The sequence below is a fragment of the Castor canadensis genome, chromosome 15 (assembly GCF_047511655.1).
Source record: "Castor canadensis chromosome 15, mCasCan1.hap1v2, whole genome shotgun sequence".
Classification (NCBI taxonomy): Eukaryota; Metazoa; Chordata; class Mammalia; order Rodentia; family Castoridae; genus Castor; species Castor canadensis.
The window spans coordinates 90,264,351-90,290,449 of NC_133400.1; the positions used below are offsets into that span (position 1 = coordinate 90,264,351).

General features: G+C 35.8%; 1 pseudogene; it reads right to left on the minus strand.

Annotated features, from left to right (window-relative positions):
• The window catches only part of LOC109680001 (aldo-keto reductase family 1 member C3-like), a 68,706-nt pseudogene that overhangs the window by 22,421 nt on the left and 20,186 nt on the right, over nucleotides 1–26,099 (minus strand).

Sequence of the window (26,099 nt, forward strand, 5' to 3'; positions counted from 1 at the left end):
ACACGAACTTATACAGGAGAAAATTTGGGAGGATAAAGGGGACCGGAGGAAGAAGGGAGGTAGTATTAGAGAAGGTAATAGATGTGTGGATATGTTCAAAGGATATGCATGTGCATATAAATTTTCACACATGCATATACATGTGTGAAAATTTGACAATGAGCTTCTTAGGAGAAGTCTTAAATATATAAGTATTTCAGCTGGGGAGAATGAAGAGTCTGAATTTTAAAATCTCCAAACTGCAAAGGGCTTTCTCCCTGCATTGTCTAGGCAAGCAACCACTGCAAGGATCACTGTGGAACAAAAAACTGGTCAGGACTTGGACTCAGATTCACAGACAAGACCCAGTTAGGTGGAATGATGAGTCAGGAGTCACCTGGAGATGGATGATACTGCACACTAGGGGGAACCGTAAGCCACAACATGCCTAGAGAGGCTCATGCCCAAGGGCTGGAGCACACCCAGAGGAGACCACAGGTGAACACATTGAGGGAATTTCAGACAGAACCATGAGAACAAGAGATTGAAGGAAAACATCTGCTGCTCTGAATGGACTCAGGCTACAAACCACTCTTTATGATCTAATCTGTTTGGACTTTAGAAAGAAAAAGGAAACTGATTCACCCACAAAGTAATTTGCAAAAGGCAAGCCTTAGGTGGAGACCCACCCCTTTTCAGCAAGGAAGAAATATTGACTGGTGGGTTTTGTTGTTGTTGTTGTTGATGTTTGGGTTGGGTGTCCTGACTTTTTTTCTTTTTCTACCTTATTTGATTATGTTCTCTTTCACCATTGTTTCTTATATCTTACATACAAGAATATACCTAGAATATAATACTCCCCTTTCCTATCTTCCTTCTTCTTTTTTCCTTTCCCCACCCACCCTTTGTATTATTTAATTATTATCACCTATAACAAAAAATAATTTAAAATTTCTAGTTTATCGTGCATCCAACTTCCTTTCCTTTCTAACTATATTAGTGGTGTAGATGATGTTTCCAATTGCTCTTTACTACATTTCAGTAGCTTGGAATTTTTTCTGAATAATTGATTTTGGTTCTGCTATCTTTTTTCTCTCCTCTGAGTGATAGAGAAAAACATGTTTCCTAATAGATGTGCAAATTAGAATGCAGGAACACAAGTGATATGACAAAAGAAGGCAACACGACTCTTCTAAAAGCTCATATTGCCCCAACAACAAAATCCAAAGACATCACAATGACTGAAATGATAGACAAAGAACCCAGAAGACTGGTTTTAAATATGATCAATAGCCTCAAAGATGATTTAAGCAATCAGATAAATGAATTAAGGAAGTCAATTTAATGCCTGGATGAGAAAGTCAGCAACAAGGATGAGAAATTTAGAAAAAAATGAAAATCTTCGAAATGAAAGACTCAATAAATCAAATAAAAAACACAGTAGAAAACATCACCAATACAGTAGATCTAAGAGAAAAAATATATCACAGATTAAAAGCAAGGTTGTTTCAAGAACAATAAAGGAAAAATTATAAGCATGACCACAACTGTCAAGAACTTTGGAACACAATCAAGAAACCAAACATGGGAATTGTTGGGGTAGAAAGGACCCGAGGTACAAACTCAATGCATAGAAAATTTATCCATTAAAAAATCAGAAAATTTCCCAAATAGGAAAGTAAGAGACATATAGAACTCCAAATAGACATGAACAGAGAAGAACTTCTCATCATCACATTATAGTTAAAGCACCAAGACTAAAGAATACTGAAAGGGTTTTGAAAGCTTCAAGAGAGCCTGTTGTGTTGGTGAACTTTGCTAAACCCAGCTACTCATGAGGTAGAGGTAAGAGGATCATGGTTCTAGGTCAGCCCAGCCAAAGATAATGCAAGACCCTATGTGAAGAATAAACTAAAATGCACACACACACACACACACACACACACATATGCACATGCATGGTGGTCTGCGGTATGGCTGAAATGGCTGAAATAGTACAGCCTTTATGAAAAAAGTACCACAAAAACAGAAAGAAGGAAAGAAAGAAAGAAAGGAAGACAGACAGACAGAAAGAAAAAAAGGTAGAAAGAAAGATGAAAGAGAAAAATGCCAACATATATACAAAGTCTAATTCATCAGAATTCCATCAAACCTCTTATTAGAAACCCTAAAATCCAGGAATGCATGGAATAAGGTATTTCAAACTCTGAGAATCAATAACTTCCAACCACAATTACTATATCCAGCAAAGCTATTCTTTAAAATTAGGTGGAGAAATTACTACTTTCCAAGATAAGCATAAACTAAACCAATTCATTACCACTAATCTAGCACAGTACTACTACTGTGCTAATCTAGCACAGTCACAAACATAAGTCTCAGGAAAGAAAAATGTCAGGAGAAGATTGAATGAACACATGAGAATTAGGAAACAATGAATCATGTTCAACTCACTAGACCAGCAAATTAATGAGCTGAATAAAGGATAAAAAAGGGACAAATGATACTCAAATCAACCAGTAAAACACCTACACAGTCGTATGAGTCAGTAACAACCTCTTAGTAATAATCCTGAATGTTGGTGGTCTTAGTTTTTCAATCAAAAGATACAGACTGACTAAATGCGTTAAAAATCAAGATCCAGGAAGGCATGGTGACTCACTCCTATATTACCAGCTATTCAAGAGAAAGAGATTGGAAGGATCATAGTTCAGGGCCAGCCTGAGCAAAAAAATCCTCAAGACTTCATCTCTATCAATAAAAACTGGGATTATGTACACATGCCTACAGAGAAAGCATGATTAGGAGGATCAAGGTCCAGCTCAAACCAAGCAAAAAAAACAAAAAAGTGTTCAAAAAATAAAATTTTGCCAGGCACCAGTGGCTCACACCTATAATCCTAGCTATTCAGGAAGCAGAGATAAGGAGGATCATGATTTGAAGCCAGCTCAAGAAAGTAGTTCTTAAGACCTTATCTAGAAAAAATCCACCACAAGAAAGGTCTGGTGGAGTGGCTTAAGGTGTAAGCCCTGAGTTTAAACCCTAGTACTGCAAAAAAAAATAATGAAAGCAAAAGGTGTGGGTCTGGGGGTGTGGCTCGAGTGGTAGAACACCTACCTTGTGAGCACATAGCCCTGAGTCCATACCCCTGTACCATCAAAAAAAAAAAAACATTGAACTGTTCATTGACTGTAAGAAACACACTTAGACCGAAAATGAAAGGATCAACAATATATCAAGCAAGCAGAAGCTGATAGCAAACAAGAGAAGTTACAATGTGACAAAGTAGACAAGCAAAAGTTTATTACAAGAGATGAAGAAGGACACTACACATCAATAATGGGAATACTCCATTAGAAGTTATAAGTTATACAGCAAATGTTTGGTACTCTCAATTTCATAAATCATATATTACTGGACATATGTCCAGACACAATATAGTGAGTGACTTCAAGACCCCATTCTCATAAACAGATAATTTAGCCAGACAAAAAAATCAACAAAGAAACTTCAGAATTAGCCTGTGCCATATGTCAAATGGTGTTCACAGACATCTACAGATTATTCCTTCTAACAACTATAAAATACACATTCTATTCAACAGTCCCTGGAAAATTTTCCAAAACAGATCACATTGAAGGACATAAAGCAAGTTTTAACAAATAAAAATATTAAAATAATTTCATCAGTTTTTTTGCAGATCATAATGGAATAAAATTAAAAACTACATAAACAAAGAGATTCAACAACATGCATTGGAATGATAAGAGGGACATTGAAGAAATCAGACAGAAAATTTAAAAATTTCTGTGATCAAATGAATATGAAAACACAACTTCCAAGAACTTCCAAGCAAAAACACTTTTAAGATGGAAATTTATAGCTATATGAGTGCTGCATTAAAAATCAGAAATATCTTATATAACCTAATATGCACCTGAGCCCCTTAGAAAAATAAGAGCAAACAAAGCCAAAATTAGTACCAGAAAGAAACAATAAAGATCATGGTGGAAATTTATGAAGTGGAGAATAAAAGAACAACACAATGAATGAAGCAACAAGTTTATTCCTTGAAAAGATAAACAAGATCAACTATCTCTCAACCAGACTAACCAAAAGAAAGAGATGATCCATATGAAAGGGAGATATTGTTTTAGAAAACAATGAACTCCAAAGGACCATTATGGAATATTTTGAAACCTTATATTCCAATAAATTGGAAAATCTAGAATAAATCAACAATTTCTAGAAAATTTCTAGCCCACCAAGATTATATAAACAACTTAAACAGACCTGTATCGATATTGATGCAACAAGAATCTTCCAACAGAGAAAATCCTGGGACCAGATGGATTAAGTGCTGAAATCTATCAGATATTTAAAGAATTATACCAATACACCTAAAACAATACAAGAAAAAAATGAAGGAAAGGCATGAAGGAAACCCATTCTACAAAGCCATGTTAACTAGATACCAAAACTGGGTAAAAACACAACAAAAAGAAAAAAGACAACATAAAAGAATTAAAGACCAGTTCTTTTGATGAACATAAATGTAAAACTTCCTAGGAAATACTTGCAAACTGAATTCAACAAAATATTAGAAAAGATCACACACCATGAGCAATTTAGGTTCATTCCAAGATGCAAGGAGAAGTCAACATATGAGCATAAAAGTAATGCAGCATATAAGTAGAACTAGGGAGAAAATCATATGGTCATCTTGTGAGATGCAGAAAAGACCTCTGACAAAACTCAACATCCCTTAATGGTAAGAGCCCTGAAGAAATTAGGAATAGAAGAAACTTATGCTAATGTAATAAAGGCTGCATATGATAAACTTTGTACTAATTAGGGAAATATTATCCAATATTGTGTACATGGTGATACCCTGAAAGCATTTCCTCGAAAATCAGTAATGAGACCGGGTGTCCAATTTCTACTTTCTTATTTAATATAGTCCTGAAATTCTTAGAGTAACAAAGCAAGAGAGACATAAAATAAGATAAGACACAAATAAGAAAGGAAGAAAGCAAATTAACTCCATTTGTAGACAATACGATCCTATAATTTAAAGACCATAAACACTCCCCTAGAAGACTCGGAGATGTGATAAGCACTTTCAGCAAAGTAGCAGAATACAAAATCAATATAAAAGTAAGTAGCTTTCCTATATACTAATAATACACATTCTGAGAAAGAAATCAATCCCACTTAATGCAGCCTCAAAAAAATACCTAGTAATAAACCTCATCACCACGGAGGTAAAGACTGCTACAGTGAAAATTATAAAACACTGAAGAAATAAATTAAAGAAAACACTAGAAAATGCAAATATCTCCTATGTTCATGGAGTGGCAGAATTAATGTGACTGTATCACTGAAACTGATAAAAAGATTCTGGCACTCTCCATCAAAATTACAAAAACATTTTCTATTCTTCATAGAAATAGAAAAAAATTCTAAATTTATATAGAAGCAGAAAATACCCAGAATAACAACAACAGCAACAACAGCAACAAGAACAACAATAGCAGAAAACCTAAGCACAAAGAGCAATTTTAAAAGTATCACAATACTTGATTTCAAAGGACACTGAAGAGCTATATAACAAAAACAGCATGTTACTGGCATCAAAACAACATATAAATCAATGCAATAGAATAGGGGATCCAAAAATAAGCTCATGCAGTTACAGCCATTTTATTCTTAATAAAGGTGCCAAAAATAAAGGTTAGAGAAAAGATATCCTCTTCCACAAGTGCTGTGGGAAAAGTGAATATCTACATATGGAAGACTGAAACTGATCCCCACTTCTCACTCTACAAAAATAAACTCAAAATGTTTCAGACTCCTTAGTTTAAGACCTGAAACTTTGAAACTACTTCAAGAAATCATGAGTAAGACTTTTCAAGATATAGACATGGGTAATGCTTTTCAGAATAGGACACCAATAGCTCAGGAAATAAGAACAAAAATTGGTAAATGGGATACTATCAAATTTAAAAGCTTTGGTATATCTAAGAAAACAATTCTGAAAATGAACATGCATTCTGCACAAAAATAGGACCACTATATAATCCAGGTATACAATTTCTGGGTAAATAAATGAAAGAATCTAACTCAACATACAAAAGAGACATGCACACCCATGTTTGGTAAAGCACAATTTACAATAGTCAAGTTATGAATCAGCCTAGGTACCTATCAAAAGAGGAACAGATACAGGAAATGAACAGATAATGAAGAATTAATCAGCCATAAACAAGATTGAAATTATGCCATTTTCAGGAAAATGGATAGCACTGGTGATCATCATGTTAAATGAAATATGCCACATTCAGAAAGATAAGCATCACCTTTTTCTCATATGCAGAATCTAATTTTATACTTATTATCTACAAGCCTATTCTTCAATATCCACTTTTCTATGTCTTAATAAGGATTATAATGTTGAAAACTCAATATAATAAGCCAGCCTTTTTAATGGATTTATTTCCTGTGCTTTGACCAATTGCAACAATAAATAAAATTTAAACATCAAAAGCAATTTCAAACAAAACTTTTAAATTTCTATGCATGCTTTATGCAGCTGAGGTGCTGTGGAGAAGCCCTTAGTCATTCCTGTGTCATCATCAGTTGCCTTTCAATCATTGTGTGATCTGCTGAATGATTCCCTGCCCTCAATTTTGTGAAAATGTATCTCCCCAAAAGAAAATGATGCTCCCCAATCAAGGTACAAGTCAAGTGTTTAAGTGATAAAGGGAAAAGCATGATTTGTTAAAAGGTGCCCTGACTTTAGTTGAAGTTGGCCAGCATTGTTGGGAAAATGAAATCAAGTATCTGCAGCACAGTACTGAACTCTGTGCATCCTAAGTATTTGTGATTTTGCTTAGTGACAGTCTCCTGGGAACTATTTACCCATGGATACCAAGGATCTACTGTACATTGGTCTGTATTATTTAGACATTCTGACTGGACACTTGCCATTTGGAAGAGTGGCTTAAGTAAGACAGGTGGCATGGGTTTGAACAATCAGAGGGTTGGTCAAGGAAGAAAACTCAACAGGGGAAAATCAATTATGTTCATACTCAGTAAGAACACAAGCAATATCAGCCTGGGGATGTCAGGTAGTATAACCTTGAAATAAGTTTCATCAAGTTTTGGTCCATATAATTGAGACTATGGAGGAAGTTGTGAGCATCCTCAGTTCCATGTACTTGCTGGAGTCATAAGATTCTAGACAATTTCCACACTGACAATGAGATTATCCTTAGAATTTCTGGCTTTAAAATGATCTTTTATGGATATTGCAGGCAATAAATTGTTAGAAAACTATTACACCAGGAATTGTGTGAAACACCAATCACACTGTAGCTGTCCTATTGCATGACTGTGGAAATGAAGTTGTGCTCCTGGAAGTGGCAAGGAAATTTACCCATGTTAGAAAAAGGTGAACACTTGTGAAACTAAAAATTTCATTTTTTTCTTATTTTCTACCCATTTTCTATGTGGAGCAAATATAATATACAGAGATTTCTCCCAAGGCTTCCTACAAATCCTCCACATTATCCAAATGTATTGTTGCACTGAGAAAAGAAGGAAGTAGGATAGGAGGGAATGATGTAAAGGTCTGTAAGAATCAATGGACATTGTGGCAATAAAAAATGAAAGTTTAGAATAATATCTTATGCCAAGTGACCTTGGACAATCCATTAAAGCTTTTAGTTTCCTTAATTGTAAAATAAGGTTTTAGTTGAACCTACTTCATATATTATGGGGATTAATTGAGAATACTGCATAAAATATGAAAATCACTCAATTGCAACCACTATCATTGGTGCTATTGAAACTATCCACATTATAATTCTTCTTGAGTTGTCTGCAATAATTTACATTTCTTTTTCTTTTTCTTTACTTAGTCACAGATGTGAGTCATAGTCAGATTTCCATGCTTTGGAGTGGGATGGTAGTTGTTATTTTAATTTTTTACTGAACAGAACTGAAGGAAATTGGTTTCTTTTCTCCTTATTTTCTGTGCTATGTGAATGTTCTGGGGCAAATACATTTTGAAATACATAAAATTAGCACGTAGTTTTTAATAACATGAATTATGGTACTTGCTAAACCATACATAAAAATTACCTTAAAGCTAGGCAATGTGACCCATGCCTGTAATTTCAGCTCTTGGGAGGCTAGACAGGAAAATCATGAGTTTGAGTCCACCCTGGACTATATAGGAAGACCTTGTCTCAAAAAGAATCAAGAAGATAGTGGAATAGTGGTGGCACCCACTAATCTCTAACATCTCCAGGGTTAAAACTGCCTTTGAAGTGGGTGAGAGTGGAATGGCACTGAAGCTTTGGTAGTTAAAAGACAGAACAGAAAAAAATGAAAAAAGGAAAATGTAACAGAGACAAAGACAGACTATTCCAGCAGTTGGAATGGAGAGCATAGAACACATGTAGATGCAGAAATGAGGGCTCAGGTGAAAGAAAATAAAAGCTTCAAAACACATGCACTACAGTGTCAGTTATAAACTGACAGAATCTCACTAAAAGAACAAAATAGACTGGGCATGTAGGTGCAAACTGCAATCCCATTTATTCAGGAGGCATAGGTAGGAGGATCATAGACCAAGGATGACTACATGCAAAATGAGAAACACTATCCAAAAAATGAATGAAGTATAAAAAGAATAGGGGTGGTGAAAGGGAGAGTGCTTGCCTAACAGAAGTATTGTGATAGAGGGGAGGAGAGAAGAGGAAGGAAGGGAGAAAGGAAGGAAGGAAGACAGAAGGAAGGAAGGAAGGAAGACAGAAGGAAGGAAGAGAGGAAGGGTGTGTGTGTGTGTGTGTGTGTGTGTGCGCGTGCGTCGGTGGAAGCTGAACCCAGAGCCTTACACATGCTAGGTCAGTGCTGGACCACTGAGAGATATCCAAAGGCCTTTTTTTTTAAGACAGGGTCTCACTGTGGAGCTCAGGATGTTCTCAAACTCAAGATCCTCCTGCCTCTGCCTCCCAAGTAGCTGAGATAACCAGCATGTGGTACCGTGCCTGGCAAAACACCATAATTTATAAACTATTTTTGGTCCTACAATACTCAGTTTTCTGAAGTTAATCTTCAACTGGCTCAAAGAAAAGAGAAAATTTCCATTTCTGAGAAGATCCCAAAGACACTGGTGCTGCTGGTCTGGGGACCACATTTGAGAAACCATGGTCTAGAGTGGACATCTTTAGCATTTGGAAACCTCCTTACAAACTGAATACTTATCTTCTAGAGTTCAGCATTTCTGCCTTTCCTTCCAGCATCAGTCCAAGCTCCCCAGTTTTCTTGGATGATCCATGGCAAAAAACACTCTGCTGTTTCAATGAGAAGCACATAAAAGAGCACTTGCAGATAATGAAGGTCATTTTGGAAATCTGGGATCCTACATATTATCCTTCACATGTGTGTCTCATGGTAAGCTTTCAAGATGTCTTTGGACCACACTGTATTCTCTAGCATGCATGGTTTACACACACTGGTAAAGGTTTCCTCCTATTCTACAATAGTAGAGGCAACTTGACATGATGGAATTAGGTTTGGAAAAATAACAGTGGTTTGTTTTTGTTTTAACAGTCAGCAGTATAATAGGTAGCCCCATGTAAATGACATTGCATTTTCTTTTTATCTTTTTTTTTTTTTGTGGTACTTGGGATTGAACCCAGGGCCTGACACATAGTACATCGGTACTCTAACACTTAAGTCACACCTCCAGAGTTTTTTTTTTTTTCTGAGAGAGGGACTCAGTAACTTTGCCTGGGCTGGCCTAGCTTCCTTTTCTTCACTTTCTTGAAATAAGAGAATAGGGATAGGTCATTTTCAGTCTAAAAATTCTTGTGGATTTATTTTTCATTGTGTAAATGTTCAATTCAATCTTTACATATTTATTCTGCTTGAGCTTTTTGAGTTTTTAATTACCTATTTAAGTTAGCCCCATATTATTTAATTGTACCTTTTATTTGCACATAGGAAACCACTATTAAACCATTGCCCATAACTGTATAGTAAATCACCTCCAACATGAAGACCGAATATAATATTCTCTTACTTAGCTTATGATAACAATTAGCCTGAAACTAGCTGAGTATTTCCTCCATTCTAGGGTAGGTTGCCTCATTTGTTCATAGCTATATATCTTGTGTTTTATGTTTTAGCACAATGTGGCAGTCATGTTCATGATATTGATTTGGCTGTGTCTGGGGCACTTCACTTCTCCTCAAGACACTTTTTCATCCACCTGGTGGCTATGACTAGTCAATCTACACCTCATCACATGACACAATCCCAAGGCCATGAGTAGATACTTGAATAGTCTTTTCTTCTCTAGGCTCTGAAATGGTGCACCATTGTTCGTGGCAAATTCTATGTATAAATGCAAGCTACAGAAAGACCAGGTTTAAGTGTTGGTGAGTGGTACCACCTCTTAGTAGAATGAGATATAATTTACATAACAAACAATGTAGAGATTGGGAGATGCTTATATATTCTAGATGATAATTCCTTTTTAGATTCAGAAATATTTATTGCAATATTTTCCTGAAATTGTACATATGTTCATTCTCTTCATGTTATATTTTCATGAACAAGTATTTCTACTCTTAATGTGAAATTCTTCATGTCTTTTCTCTGTGTTTGATGAGTGCCATGTCTTTCACTGTATTGGGAACATGAAAATATTCTGCTTCATTATCTTACAAAGATGTTAAAGTCTTTCCAAGTTGATAAAAAATATATATATGTCATTTATATATATGAAATTTCAATGGGATATCAAAATATCAAATGTTTGCAGAGGCAGAGGTGTTCCTGGCCTCTGGCCTCTATTCAATTGACTAAGTACCATCTTTACTATGCTGGAGTCTTGTAAAGAATGGCAATGGTAACTTTTCTCTACCTCCTTTTCCTATTTAAGAATATGTTAATTTTTTACCAATTCATCTGTTAAATAAAATCTATAATTACTTTATCAACATCCTACAAGAGCCTAAGCATTTGAATGATATGGCATTGGGAATGACCAGTTTGGAGACAGCTGACTTCTTGATGGTAGTGACATTTGACTCTATGATCATGACACAAATTCCAATTATTATTTATTTGGTATTGAATATACTTCAATAAATTCATAACATTCTATATTGTTGGTATTGATGTATTTTTATTAGATTTATTAAGGGGAAGGTAACTTTATTGTTATTTTTTACTGTACTGGGGATTAAACTCAGGGCCTCCTGCTTACTAGGCAAGTGCTGTACTATTTAGCCCCCTTCCTCTCACCTGCTTTTGTGGTTTTAGTTTTCTTTTTAGATAGATTCTAGCAGTAACTTTGCCATTCTCCTATCTATGCCTCCTGGGTCATTTTAATTTCTTCTAATTAGAATATTTCAGTAAATTTTATGATGTTCATTTTGGTACTTATATACATTTTATTAGATTTATTAATAGACACCTGATAATTTTATTTTCTTTTGATATTTTTACTTTCCTGGAGGATTTTCAAATGTATGGGAAAGTTCAAATAAGTTGCTCTAACCCTAGAGGCCTGCCCTCAGCATGCCTCATTCTCTGTATTGTTATTTTAAAATATTACTATGAATTATATGAATGCATTTGGTTCAATATGGTAACAATTGCCAACAATCTTTTCAATGTTTAAAATACCCATAATTGAAAAAGGATAAGGTACAGTAATGGAGGGGGTTTGATTGACTAAAGTATAATAAATTCATAGGTAAAATACTGAGGAAAAACCCTATTGAACAATGAACAAATACTTGAACAATGTAGGACAGGAATGTAAAATATGTCATGTTAAAGCAGGGTAATATCCAGAGAGGGAGGGTAAATGAAGATGGAAAAGAGGATGAAAATGGTTGAGGTACTTTCTATACAGGCATGAATATGGAACATTGAAACCTGTCGAAGTCATTTTAAGATGGGTAATAGAAGAAAAGGGAGATCAAGAGAGGGAATGAACCAAACTGGGGTACAATGTATGTATGCCTGGAAATGTCTCAACAAAACCCCCTGTTATAAATATCATATACTAATAAAAACATTCAAAAATAAAATTAAAATACCCCTAATTTATTTATTCATGTATACACTTTATTAGCATATATTAGTTATTCAAAAGGTTTCATTTTGCTATTTCCATACATACATACAATGCACCCTGATCAAATGCACCCCCCATACCTCCCTCACACCCCTTCATCCTCTTCTGTTTTCATACATCTACATAAAGCATTTCAACATCATTTATCCCCCTTCACCTTCTCTTTTTGCTCTCCTCCCTTCCACTATAGTACCCATCCCCAAATGGAATCTGTTTTACATTTACAAAAATGAATTCATATTTGAGGACTAGTTGAGAGAGAACATGCATCATTGGTTTTTCTCAATTTGTCTTATTTCACTTAAGATAATGATCTCTATTTTCACTCATTTTCCCATAATTGATATAATTTCATTCTTGTTTATGGCTGAATAATACTTCAGCATACATAATATATATCACATTTTCTTTATCCATTCATTGGTTGATTGGCACCTAGGCTGACTTCATATTTTGGCTATTGTGAATAAACATAGGTTTATACCTATTTATACAGGTATCTCAACTCTATATTCAGGTTCCAACTCACCCCAGTCAGAATGGCTTTCATCAAGAAAAAAAATAACAAATGTAGAGAAGGATTCAGGGAAAGGAGGGTCCCTATATACTGTTGGTGAAAATGTAAATTAGTGAAGCCACTATGGAAATTCCTTAAAAACAAAACAGATGCATCACTCCTGGGCATATATCTTGAAAGAATGCATATGTCTCTTATTTAGACAGTGAGATATCACTTCAAGCCTGTTCTTCTGCCCTTTGAACATGTTATAATTATTATTGAGATAATTTGTGAATTAAATTATGTTGATAATTTTTTTCTTATTCTAAATCAGGCATGGTGACACATCCTTGTCATTCCAGTACTCAGAGAGGAAGGCAGTTGGATCATGAGTTTGAGGCCAACATGGACTACATATTTTGAGCTCCAGGCTAGCCTGAGCTCCATAGTGAGAGACTATCTCAAAAACAAATCTATTCTAACTACTTTTTAATGGGGTACAGAAATCCAGCTGTATCCATGAAACAAATATATTTTGCAAATTTAAAAATTTCTCCCTGTCTTCTTCTGGATCTTCTAAAACATAACAGTACCATCTTTGACCAATGCCAGTTTCTTTCAGGATTCCTTTTTTGGATTCCAAGATGGTGACTAGAGGGAGGAAGCAGAAAGCATGCTTCCTAAAGTAAAATCTTGGAGAGACACTGGAGATACACATTGGAGGAAAAATCAACAAGAAGGGGCAAAACTCCAACACCACCACACCCCCAGCCCATGCATAGCATCTCCACTCCATGGTAAGTGGAGAAACCAGGGGGGCTCCCACACCAGCAGATGCCAGCTCCTATTGAATCAAGAGAAGCAGGTGAGCTAAGCAGCACATGGTACACCCACAAACAACCCTGGGCCAGATCAGCATAGCCCCCTGGACAGACTGACCCCACTGAGGGAAAAAAGAGAAAAAAAACCAAACTGCATAAACAACAACAACAACAACAAAAGACACATAGCAAAGAGGGTGGGGCACCCTGAGTGCTGAAGAGGGGGGAAGGGGCAATCCCTCACAGAACTGTAAATAAACAAGCTGGCCTGAGGAGGAAGGAGTGGTGGCCCCTGCCTAGCAACCTTGGAGCGGGAAAGCTTGTAACAGTGTCATGAGGAGGGTTCCACTGGAGAGTGGGGAAGGGGCATTTCCCACGTGAACTGTAAATAAACAAGCCGGCCTGAGAAGGCAGGTGTAGCACCACCAATGTGTTTGCAGAAGGGAAGGCTTGTAACAGTGGTGGTCGAGCCCAGGAGCACTCTAAGTAAACACAGCCTGCGGGGCTGGGTGAGTGTTAAGCTCATCCCTGAGATCTGCAATCAATAAAGCCTCCAGCAATAGCTGGTTGACAGCAGTGGGCAGGTGAACTACAGCCTCAGATAGCCATTCACAAAGCTGTCTCCAGACTCTTTTTTTTTTTCTTCTTTTTTTCACTTCCTTTGATGAGACAATGACAGAACTAGAACTGGAAACTGAAGGACTAACTGAAACTGTATTGCATTTGAACTTTGGATTTTTCTGTTCTTTTGTTTTTGTTTTTTTGTTTGTTTTTTCTGTTTGTTTTGTTTTTTGGTTTTTTCACCTTTGATGAGACAGTGACTGAACTACTTCTGAGACAGTATCTCAAGGACTGGAGGCTGAGGGACTAACACCAAAATTATTAAGCCTGAAACTTTATTGCATTTGAACTTGGGGATTTTTTTTAAATCCTCTCTCTGTCTCTCTAATGCCTGTTTAGCTTACCGTTGATTAGTACACTATCTCTCCCTGTTTATATCTTTGGCACTGCTTTTTTTGTTGCTTTTTGTTTGTTTGTTTGTTTTAGTTGTGTGTTTGGTTGGGTTTTTTTTCCCTTTTTCTTTACCTTCTTTACTTTTCCTCTCCTCTCACCCTTCCATTCTATATATCACCATTGTTATTATTATAAGCTAGACAATACTGAATTACACACAGTATAGGGACAGTAACAATAGCAAGGGCAATGACGGGAAAATGGAAAAAAGAGGGAAACCAGTTTCCCCCCAAAAATAAATTTGTATAGGAACCAGAGAGAAATGAAGAAAATAGATACTCAGATCCAGACTCCAACAAAACGAAGATAAACTATGCCAAAGAACCCAATGAAGCCCACAAGAACATTCTGAAAGAAGAAATCCTGCAAGTAATCACTGAGAACTTCATGGCAATGTTACTAGACCATGGTCAACCAAAACATACAAGAGGCACTCAAGAAATTCCAAGACAACAAAAATAGAAAATTTGAGAAAACACAAGAGAGAATTTGAGAAAGAATATTGAAGGCTGTAAGACAGAAAAAACAAATAACATACAAAGGCAAAGCCATCAAAATCACAGCAGACTTCTCACAGAAACATTAAAAGCAAGAAGAGCTTGGGGTGAGATCTTCTGGGCACTGAATGAAAATAACTTCAACCCTAGGATACTCTACCCAGCAGAACTATCATTCAAAATAGATGGAGCAATAAAAGTCTTCCATGATAAGCAGAAACTAAAACAATATGTGACCACAAAAGATTCTTCAAGGGATTCTGCACACAGAAAGTGAAACTCAACATGACCATGAAAGGGCAGGCAATACCAAACTACAGGAAAAGAAAAAGCAAGAAAGTAGGGATTAACATCAATTTAGGTACACACAATCAAACCTTCAAACAACTAAGACAACTAAATGACAGGAATCACCACATACCTATCAGTACTAACACTTAATGTTAATGGACTTAATTCACCCATCAAAAGGCACCGCTTGACAAAATGGATTAAAAAGGAAGACCCAACAATTTGTTGCTTACACGAGACCCATCTCACCGATAGAAATTAGCATAGACTTAGGATGAAAGGCTGGAAGATTTACCAAGCCAATGGCCCCAGAAATCAGGTAGGAGTAGCAATATTTATCTCTGACAAAGTAGACTTCAAATCTACATTGATCAAGCAACATAAAGAAGGACATTCTATACTAATAAAAGGGGAAATAGACCAAAAGGAAATAATAATTATCAACCTATATGCACCCAATGTCAACGCACCCAATTTCATCAAACATACCCTGAAGGACCTAAAAGCATATATTAATTCCAACACAGTGGTCGTGGGAGACTTTAACACCCCAGTATCATCAATACATAGGTCAGCCAAACAAAAAATCAATAAAGAAATCCAAGATATAAAACATACCATAGATCAAATGGACCTAGTTGATGTCTACAGAACATTTCATCCAACTTCTACACAATATACATTCTTTTCAGCAGCCCACAGAACCATCTCCAAACGAGATCATATCCTAGGGCACAAAGCAAGCCTCAGCAAATATAAGAAAATAGAAATTATACCATGCATTCTATCTGATCACAATGCAATAAAACTAGAACTCAACAACAAAAATAAAGACAAAAAACATGCAAACAGTTGGAAACTAAATAACTCATTACTTAATGAACAATGGGTCATTGATGAAATAAAAGAGGAAATTAAAAAGTACCTGGAAGTCAATGAAAATGAAAACAAAACCTACTGGAACCTATGGGACACAGCAAAGGCAGTTCTGAGAGGAAAGTTTATAGCCATGAGTGCATATATTAAAAAGACTGAAAGAACTCAAAACAATGACCCAATGATACATCTCAAACTCGTAGAAAAACAAGAACAAGCAAATCAAAAACAAGTAGAAGGAGAGAAATAATAAAAATAAGAGTGGAAATCAATGAAACAGAAACCAAAAAAACCACAGAAAGAATTAATAAAACAAAAAGTTGGTTGTTTGAAAAGATAAACAAGATTGATAGACCCCAGGCAAACCCTACTAAAATGAGGAGAGAAAAAGCCCAAATCAGTAAAATCAGGAATGCAAAAGGGGAGATAACAGCAAACACCATGGAAGTCCAGGAAATCATCAGAGACTACTTTGAGAACCTATATTCAAATAAATTTGAAATTCTTAAAGAAATGGACAGATTTCTAGATACATATGATCATCCAAAACTGAACCAAGAGGAAATTAATCACCTGAATAGATCTATAACACAAAATGAAATTGAAGCAGCAATCAAGAGTCTCCCCAAAAAGAAAAGTCCAGGACCTGATGGATTCTCTGATGAATTCTATCAGACCTTTAAAGAAGAACTGATACCAACCCTCCTTAAACTGTTCCATGAAATAGAAAGGGAAGGAAAACTGCCAAACACATTTTATGAAGCCAGTATTACACTTATCCCAAAACCAGGCAAAGACACCTCCAAAAAAGGAGAACAATAGGCCAACCTCCTTAATGAACATTGACGCAAAAATCCTCAATAAAATAATGGCAAATCAAATTCAGCAACACATCAAAAAGATTATTCACCATGACCAAGTAGGCTTCATCCCAGGGATGCAGGTGTGGTTCAACATATGCAAATCAATAAATGTAATAAACCACATTAACAGAAGCAAAGACAAAAACCATCTAATCATCTCAATAGTTGCAGAAAAAGCCTTTGATAAGATCCAACACCATTTCATGATAAAAGCTCTAAGAAAACTAGGAATACAAGGAAAGTACCTCAACATTATAAAAGCTATATATGACAAACCTACAGCCAGCATTATACTTAATGGAGAAATACTGAAACCATTCCCTCTAAAATCAGGAACCAGACAAGGATGCCCACTATCTCCACTCCTATTCAACATAGTACTGGAATTCCTAGCCAAAGCAATTAGGCAAGAAGAAGGAATGAAAGGAATACAAATCAGTAAAGAAACTGTCAAAATATCCCTTTTTGCAGATGATATGATCCTACACGTTAAAGACCCAAAAAACTCTACTCAGAAGCTTCTAGACATCATCAATAGCTATAGCAAGGTAGCAGGATATAAAATCAACATAGAAAAATCATTAGTATTTCTACACACTAATAATGAACAAACAGAGAAAGAATATATGAAAACAATTCCACTTACAATAGCCTCAAAAAAAATACCTGGATGTAAACCTAACAAAACATATGAATGACCTCTACAAGGAAAACTATACACTTCTGAAGAAAGAGATTGAGGAAGACTATAGAAAGGGGAGAGGTCTCCCATGCTGATGGATTGTTAGAATCAACATAGTAAAAATGTCTACAATCCCAAAAGTAATCTACATGTTTAATGCAATTCCCATCAAAATTCCAATGACATTCATCAAAGAGATTGAAAAATCTACCATTAAATTTATATGGAAACACAAGAGGCCACGAATAGCCAAGGCAGTACTCAGTCAAAAGAACAAAGCTGGAGGTATCATGATACCTGACTTCAAACTATATTACAAAGGAATAGCAATAAAAACAGACATGAAGACCAGTGGAACAGAATAGAGGATCCAGATATGAAACCACACAACTATAACCAACTTACCTTTGACAAAGGAGCTAAAAATATACGACAGAGAAAAGACAGCCTCTTCAACAAAAACTGCTGGGAAAATTGGTTAGCAGTCTGTAAAAAACTGAAACTAGATCCATGTATATCACGCTATACCAATATTAACTCAGAATTGATCAAGGATCTTAATATCAGACCTCAAACTCTAAAGTTGGTACAGGAAAGAGTAGGAAATACTTTGGAACTAATAAGTATATGCAAGAACTTTCTCAATTGAACCCCAGCAGCTCAACAACTAAGAGATAGCATAGATAAATGGGACTTCATAAAACTAAAAAGCTTCTGTTCATCAAAAGAAATGGTCTCTAAACTGAAGAGAGCACCCACAGAGTGGGAGAAAATATTTGCCAGCTACACATGAGACAAAGGACTGATAACCAGAATATATAGGGAACTCAAAAAGTTAAATTCTCTCAAATTAATGAACCAATAAAGAAATAGGCAAGTGAACTAAACAGAAATTTCTCAAAAGAAATTCAAATGGCCAAAAAACACATGAAAAAAATGCTCACTATCCCTACCAATAAAGGAAATGCAAATTAAAACCACGCTAAGATTCCACCTCACCCCTGTTAGAATAGCCATCATTAGCAACACCACCAACAACAGGTGTTGGCGAGGATGCGGGGAAAAAGGAACCCTCTTACACTGTTGGTGGGAATGTAAACTAGTGCAACCACTCTGGAAAAATATTTAGAGGCTTCTTAAAAATCTAAACATAGATCTACCGTATGATCCATCAATACCACTCTTGGGGATATACCCAAAAGACTGCGACACAGGTTACTCCAGAGGCACCTGCACACCCATGTTTATTGCGGCACTATTCACAATAGCCAAGTTATGGAAACAGCCAAGATACCCCACCACTGACGAATGGATTAAGAAAATGTGGTATCTATACACAATGGAATTCTATTCCATTTACAATAGCCTCAAAGAAAATCAAATACCTAGGTGTAAACCTAACAAAAGATGTGAAAGACCTCTACAAGGAAAACTATACACTTCTGAAGAAAGAGATTGAGGAAGACTATAGAAAGTGGAGAGATCTCCCATGCTCATGGATTGGTAGAATCAACATAGTAAAAATGTCGATACTCCCCAAGTAATCTACATGTTTAATGCAATTCCCATCAAAATTCCAATGACATTCATTAAAGAGATTGAAAAATCTACTGTGAAATTTATATGGAAACACAAGAGGCCACGAATAGCCAAGGCAATACTCAGTCAAAAGAACAATGCAGGAGGTATCACAATACCTGACTTCAAACTATATTACAAAGCAATAACAATAAAAACAGCATGGTACTGGCACAAAAACAGACATGAAGACCAGTGGAACAGAATAGAGGATCCAGATATGAAGCCACACAACTATGAGCAACTTATCTTTGACAAAGGAGCTAAAAATATACGATGGAGAAATAGCAGCCTCTTCAACAAAAACTGCTGGGAAAACTGGTTAGCAGTCTGCAAAAAACTGAAACTAGATCCATGTATATCACCCTATACCAAGATTAACTCAAAATGGATCAAGGATCTTAATATCAGACCCCAAACTCTTAAGTTGATACAAGAAAGAGTAGGAAATACTCTGGAGTTAGTAGGTATAGGTAAGAACTTTCTCAATGAAACCCCAGCAGCACAGCAACTAAGAGATAGTATAGATAAATGGGACCTCATAAAACTAAAAAGCTTCTGTTCATCAAAAGAAATGGTCTCTAAACTGAAGAGAACACCCACAGAGTGGGAGAAAATATTTGCCAATTATACATCAGACAAAGGACTGATAACCAGAATATACAGGGAACTTAAAAAACTAAATTCTCCCAAAACTAATGAACCAATAAAGAAATGGGCATGTGAACTAAACAGAACTTTCTCAAAAGAAGAAATTCAAATGGCCAGAAAACACATGAAAAAATGCTCACCATCTCTAGCAATAAAGGAAATGCAAATTAAAACCACACTAAGATTCCACCTCACCCCTGTTAGAATAGCCATCATCAGCAACACCACCAACAACAGGTGTTGGCGAGGATGCGGGGAAAAAGGAACCCTCTTACACTGTTGGTGGGAATGTAGACTAGTACAACCACTCTGGAAAAAAATTTGGAGGCTACTTAAAAAGATGGACATCGATCTACCATTTGATCCAGCAATACCACTCTTGGGGATATACCCAAAAGACTGTTACTCCAGAGGCACCTGCACATCCATGTTTATTGCGGCACTATTCACAATAGCCAAGTTATGGAAACAGTCAAGATGTCCCAGCACTGACGAATGGATTAAGAAAATGTGGTATCTATACACAATGGAATTTTATGCAGCCATGAAGAAGAACGAAATGTTATCATTCGCTGGTAAATGGATGGAATTGGAGAACATCATTCTGAGTGAGGTTAGCCTGGCTCAAAAGACCAAAAATCGTATGTTCTCCCTCATATGTGGACATTAGATCAAGGGCAAACACAACAAGGGGATTGGACTATGAGCACATGATAAAAGCGAGAGCACACAAGGGAGGGGTGAGGATAGGTAAGACACCTAAAAAACTAGCTAGCATTTGTTGCCCTTAATGCAGAGAAACTAAAGCAGATACCTTAAAGCAACTGAGGCCAATAGGAAAAGGGGACCAGGAGCTAGAGAAAAGGTTAGATCAAAAAGAATTAACCTAGAAGGTAACACCCATGCACAGGAAATCAATGTGAGTCAATGCCCTGTATAGCTATCCTTATCTCAACCAGCAAAACCCCTTGTTCCTTCCTATTATTGCTTATACTCTCTCTACAACAAAATTAGAGATAAGGGCAAAATAATTTCTGCTGGGTATTGAGGGGGGGAGCGGGAGGGGGCGGAGTGGGTGGTAAGGGAGGGGGTGTGGGCAGGGGGGAGAAATGAACCAAGCCTTGTATGCACATATGAATAATAAAAGAAAAATGAAAAAAAAAAAAGAACGAAATGTTATCATTCGCTGGTAAATGGATGGAATTGGAGAACATCATTCTGAGTGAGGTTAGCCTGGCCCAAAAGACCAAAAATCATATGTTCTCCCTCATATGCAGACTTTAGATCAAGGGTAAACACAACAAGGGGATTGGACTTGATCACAAGATAAAGTGAGAGCACACAAGGAAGGTATGATGATAGGTAAGACACCCAAAAAACTAGGTAGCATTTGTTGCCCTCAATGTGGAGAAACTAATGCAGATACTTTAAAGTGACAGAGGCCAATAGGAGAAGGGGACCTAGAGAAAAGGTTAATTCCAAAAGAATTAGCTTAGAAGGTAACACACATGTACAGGAAAGCAATGCAAGTCAACTCCCTGTATATCTATCCTTATCTCAACCAGCAAAAACCCTTGTTCCTTCCTATTATTGCTTATACTCTCTCTACAACAAAATTAGAGATAAGGGCAAAATAGTTTCTGCCTGGACGCGAGGGCGTTGGGGAGCAGTGGGAGGGGGTAGGGCGAAGGGGGAAGAAATGACCCAAACATTGTATGCACATATGAATAAAATAAAATTAAAAAGAAATTCCCTTTTGTCTACAACTACCACAAAAATACTTAAAATTAGTTTATATCTTTGTAAAAGGTATTCCTAAAAGTAAGTTTTAAAAGTATTGTACTCATTTAAAGATGTTCTTTCCAAAAGTCTTTTGAAAATCTACAGAATCTGTCTTAGTAGATATATAAGATATCCTTTTAATATATATCAATGTAACACTACCATTTAATAGCTTTGGGATATTTTGTGTTTTCTATTTATGAGTCTGACTTATTTGTGTATGAAGCAGCTAAAAGGGTCAAGTTTCACAGATTCAATTTTTTCAATCAGAAAATTTGATGAATATGGATCATCAGTGAATTTGATTAACTCATTGTTTCTTTGAGTTCTTGTCCCAGTACAGCCTAGTAAGGCCACTGTTATTTCTTGGAAAGATACAAACTAAACCTATGTCTCAATCTTGGATACACTATCTGGACAGTTCCCTTTTGTGTGTAGTAGATATTAATAAAAAAATAAGGTATTATTTTCCAAACAGAGATGCGCTTAACTCCCTCCTCAAACTCCCTCATATCTAATTCCTAATGAATGTCCCAGTGTGCTTCCCCTCCTACTTCTGTGGCTAACTCACTGCACCACAAGGAGGTTCTCATTACCCAGTTTCCTGGAGCTGTCATTATTGAGCTGCTGGACAGGTGTCTTGGGACTATTGGTAACCTTTACTATATGTGCCTCATCTTCAGACTAAGAAGCACGAGCTAAGCGCAGTGTGACTTCTTGTTCTTTGAAGGACTTGAGGAACATTGACTGATACATACTCTTTGTCAGTTCCCTAAAGGCTGAAAAATCTTTCTAGCCAGAAATGTCTATAAAATGACTGTTATCATCTCCTAGTCCGTACTAAAACATGTTTTGATCATAAGGGATCAGAAGGAAACAAAATATGCAAGAAATAGAGACAGTACTAAGTAAAATTAGTTAGGAAAACAACTTTATATTATTTTTCAGAATGTGAAAAAATTAGTGTCTTCCCTTCCTGACCTGTGGAACCTGTTCCAGCTAAGTAGGCATTGACAGACCCCATGGACCAATGAGAAATGTCCCAGCATCACTATTCATAAGCAGGGGTTTCAGGCAGAAGTTAAGATAAAGGTCATCACATTAATGTGTATCAACAAATGGATGATTGGGGTGTCCAGCCAAACTAAAATTAGAAAAAATGAATAATGTTAGCTTGATGACTCAGGGTGGGAAATGCTTTCTGTGAACTTGACATGAGCATTAAGTTGAATAATTTTATTTCTTGACTGTACAATATGCCTTCTTTAATTGCATGAACATGACTCAACAGTAAATGTTTCTTATAAAATCATAGTTAAGTGATTCAAATACTATTGATGCCTGGAGATAAACACAGAAAACAGAGAAAATATCCAAACCTATTTTTCCTTGAACCGCATGTGTAAACAAAGGAGAACAATATTTCATCTCTTCATATTCCATTTCTCAATGAAAACTGAAACCTGATTTTACTTGTTTTGAACAAGGATAAATACAGATGTTGGTCAGCACCAAATAATATTTCAAGGTATATAGATTACTGTCAGCAACTTCACTTTGATTTCACTAAATCATTAATTACTTACTGCCTACCACAATAATCAATATATTACATTAACTTAATGAGTGGAAATAATTTCATGCATTAGGAGCCTAGTTTATAATTTGTTGATGTTCATACTTTACTAATACAAAATACACTTTATTAATACAAAATGATTATCACGCCTTCATATTGAAACATTTAATAGATAAAAATAACAACTCATTGCTTACCACTACCACTATCTCTTTACCTTATGTTCCTACTTAATTTTTCTCTATGCTAATAAAAATATTAGTTATGATGTATCTATCAATTTTGAGTATATATAATTTTGTATTATGTACTCTCCTTTATTCCCATAGGCTCTTTTCTGTTGTAGGCATGAAGTAGGGAATCAAGGATTCAAAAATTGCTCAATAAAAAGGTAATCAAGAATTATTATTTAGGATTTTTCCAGCATAATAATCCATACTCCCTCTTAAGAAAAAATTAATTCAACCATCTGAATAATGAATGAGTATGTTGACATCATCAGTGGAACAGTTTTGAGCACACAAATTGCTTAGCTGCAAAGGTGTTGGAAAATGAATAAGGTAGAGGTCAACATAGTCCAATTGAAGCTTTTTCAGTGACCTTTTCAAGCACTGTTGGACCAACTCTGGATGACTGAAAGTGGGCCAAAGCTACAGGGTTAAAGAATGAAACTTGGAATTAATACTTTAGCCATTTTATTAGTTGGATTCACCTAATATAAAGACATTTTTGACTGGTTGGAAACTAATGGCCACAGAAGTAAGGTCACTTTTGTTTCTTTTCAACTGTCTACCACATATAGACTTCATTATACTTTGGTTGCTGTCAGTTCACCTACTGAACATGAAATGAAGTTGCTTAAGATATAAAATTGATTTTCAAGTAAAAATGTTCATTATCTTAATTATGTTTGATTAAGTATACATCGTTGTGTACATGTTTAGTCTTAATCTTTCTTCTGTTCAACCAAATGGGAAGAATTAGTATCTCCTCTGTGTACATAATTGAAGTTAGAAGAGAAAAACTGTTTAAAACATGTTAATATGTGCTGGACACAGTTGAATATACTTATCCATTTATTCTTATATCTAAAGATATTATGTAACTCTTTCTAATTGACAAAATGAAAAATTGATGTTCAGAATAAAAAATTTTAGAAAGTCACCCAAAAAATAAGAAAAGCTATAATCTAATAAGTTATATCTGTGATCACAACGAATCAGTCCACTTTGATCTGAAATTAAGAATAGCAACTTTATATTAAAGTCATAAATTTGACATCCAGTGATGACAAAGATATCATCATTATCTGGTTTTGATCTTCATTTTAAGACAAGAATATATGTGGCTAAAAGTTATACCAGTAAGCAACAATTTACCAAAACAGCTATTATCTGATCATATACATTTCTATATATTTGTCATCTCTATACAATTGTATTAAACAAATATACACAAAATCATACCATGTAAGCAATCCATTTTTTCATTTTTGGTTGGTACTGCAGTTTGAATTCAGGACCTTGGGCTTTCTAGGCAGGTCTCTACCACTAATCAATACCTTTAAAGTATAGAATATGTCTTCTCTCTTCACAGTGCCGTCTGCAGTCTTGCTTCTAATGGCCTGTCCTACCTCCTCTTCTACTTGGTAAACATTAGCTGAGTCAATATGGCAGAACTCAGCATCTATAGCTAATTTGGTGACTTTATTGCTTTACTTGTAGGAACCTAGAGAATTAACCACAAATAGCATTTAGACACTTGTGTAATGAGAGTTATATCAAATGCAAGCATGACTTTCACGTGAATCAAGTTCTTATGTCTTGGGTCAGTTATATATGTATGGTAACAAACCCATTGCAATTTTCTTGAATCTTCTCCAACCAGTCATAAAGAGTAATAAAGGACAAGCATCTCAAGAACACTTTCAGCCCTGTAAATCACTGGTTTATCACTGATATTGGAGGTCCCCAGATTCATTGATTTCCTGGAAGGATTCATAGGACTAAGTGTGTAGTTATAGTCATGTCTATTATTTATAGAGAACAGTTACAAAGGAAAATCATTTCAGAGACTAGGCGCAGAGAAAAAAAAGAGAGGAAATCAAATACAAAATTCCTCAGTGCCTCAAATAAGTGGCATGGGTTTCACACCATTCAATTTTGAAAAAAAGTAAAAACCACCATCTACAAGAAATGCTGTTTAGAGACTAAATTCTTGTTTTTTTCCAGTGGTTGGCTTCATAGACATTCCCTGCTAGCACACAAAAAATTGCAGTCACCCAAGAAAAAATGGATTTACATAAACCCTAATAATTAGGTTGTAAAGGTACAGTTACTTTCATCATCAGTTAGGACAAGGTGATAAATTCAAGTTACATTTGCTAGACAGGCATCACTTTGAAAATGAGCACTACTATTAAGTTAAATCTCTTGTAGCTATCCATTATCATTGAATGACAGGGATAAATACTAGGAGTAAATAAGTGCACCATAGGGATATAATCATCCCTCATTTTACTGTTTGTGGATGCGAGATACAGGTGTAATTTTATGTGCCTCACAATTTAATGTTACTCTTAAGGACTCTAGGATTTTTAGAATGGTAAATGAGGATTGACCTCAACTGCAAGTCATCAGCTGCATTATCTCCAGCAAGCATCAGCCTATCCTTCCAAGTTTTGAAGCCATGCATTGACTACTTCTAGCCATGAAAGTCATAGATGGCAAATTTTTCAAAAGGCTGTCTCATCTACATTAAAAAACTATTTAAACCCAGTGTAGTGATTCAAGCCTTTAATTCCAGCACTGGGGAGTCTGAGGCA